Genomic DNA, 1,915 nt, shown 5'->3' on the forward strand with positions numbered 1-1,915 from the left:
CGGTGACGGCTGCTGCTAAGCAGAGCCCGAGAGGAGCGCGGACTATGGTTCGGGGGTGGCGGCGCAGCAACAAATAGCCTCAGCTCCAGCCCGAGTGTTGTTATCAGAGGCTCCGCCCCCACGCCCGCCCATCTCCCTACGAAAGCCCAATCAGAATTCGACAGGGCAGGCCACGCCCCTCCGGCTTCGCCTCCACCACCTCTGAGAGACACACACAAACAACCAGCTTGCTGCAGCCGGGCACAAAGAACGCGCACAGCGCAGGCGCCGCCAACGGGCCCTTTCGGGAAGAGTCGGTCCCGCGAACAATGAAGTTCCGTTTCGGCCCCACCTCCCCCACCTTTCTTCTTTCTCACCCCCCCCCGCACCCTACCCTGAAGGCAGAGGTCAGACTGCTAGATCTAGGCAGAATTTGGTAATGGGTTTTGGGGGCGGGAGGGAGAATTTGTAAGCTTCGACGCCACTGACCTTGGGGAAGTAATCTATTTCAAGCCTAACATAATAGCATTATTATTCGTTTTCTTTTAAGATTTCAAAGTACATTATGGAGATTTCTCTCCTAGCAATCGTGAAGAAAATCAGTCCACATTTATATTCGGTGAGGAGCAGCTCACGTTTTTTTCATTTACTTGGCTGAGCAACGCTGCACAGTAGCCAAGGTAATCGGAGTAAGACTTAAGGGAGTGACTAACCGAAATTGGCCCCTTAATCTATAAAAAGTTTTCCATAAATCCGTAACTGGGCTTTGGAAATTTTACTATCTTCATACTTGAAGGACTGTAAGTAAGACTTCGGGATCGCAAAACGGCGCCTGATACTGAGTAGGAAGCAATGGAGGAGGCTTGCGTCTTTAAGAGAGAAAGTGAAACAGTTCTGCAACATAGTGTATTTTGCTAGCTGATTGTTGATAGAAATCTGACTCTCTTCGTGTCCCCGCACTGCGCGCACGCTTAAAAGGAATTGTGACTATTTATCAACCATTTATGTGCCAAGAACTGTTCTTTACATAACTTTCTTGAACTTCACAACAACCCTAAGGAATAGGTACTGTATCCTCATTTTACAGGAGAGGAAACAGACTTAGGCAAAAAGTACTTGTCAAACGTTATACAGGAAGTTAATATCAGATTTTGAACTCCAGTCCACACTTGGCAAGAATAAAGTTTTAACGTCATTGTACCACCTGCCACACTACGTTGTAGGTTTTTAGAATATCACAATAATTTTACACTTCTCTATATCCTTACAACCTCTAAGCCATATTGTTCAGCTTTGTAGTTCTTGGTGTTTTATGATTGATAACAAAGTTGGACATAGGGAATATGCAGAATAATGCTTCTCAATAACTATATAAACTTTTAATACTATATTTCATCGTTATTGATTGCTGGATTTTATATTTGCTGCATTTTACTCATTTTTTTTTTGTTTGTTTCCACTACTTAATATGTAGTAAGTGCTCCCGTTCATTGGATAAATGGGAATCACATACTTACAGAGCTGTAAGAGATGATAGAGAGCCTTTAATTCAACTCCTCAGGTCTGCAGATTGAAGCTGGGTTTAGGATCTGGTGAGAATGGCCTCACAAGAGTTGGTGGAGAAGAGCAGGCAAATATTAAGGAACCTATGGAATGAGATAATTCTTTTTTACAAGCGTTTCTACTTTTTCAAAGCACATTTTCATGTTATCTCATTCTGATTCTGTAAAGAATTACTCCAATCCTTTAGAATAGGTTGAAATAGGTTCTATTTTACATGGGATGTTTAAAAAGCCTCTAAAAATAAAGTGACTTGCGTAAGGGCACACAATGAGTCAGGGACTAAAATCATTTGAATTGCTAATGCTTAGTCCAGTACACTTTTCACTATATCCCAGGACCTAAAGTTTAACTTTATGGCGGGGGGAGGGGAATA

The sequence above is a fragment of the Pteropus alecto genome, unplaced genomic scaffold (genome assembly GCF_000325575.1).
Source record: "Pteropus alecto unplaced genomic scaffold, ASM32557v1 scaffold7, whole genome shotgun sequence".
NCBI lineage: Eukaryota > Metazoa > Chordata > Mammalia > Chiroptera > Pteropodidae > Pteropus > Pteropus alecto.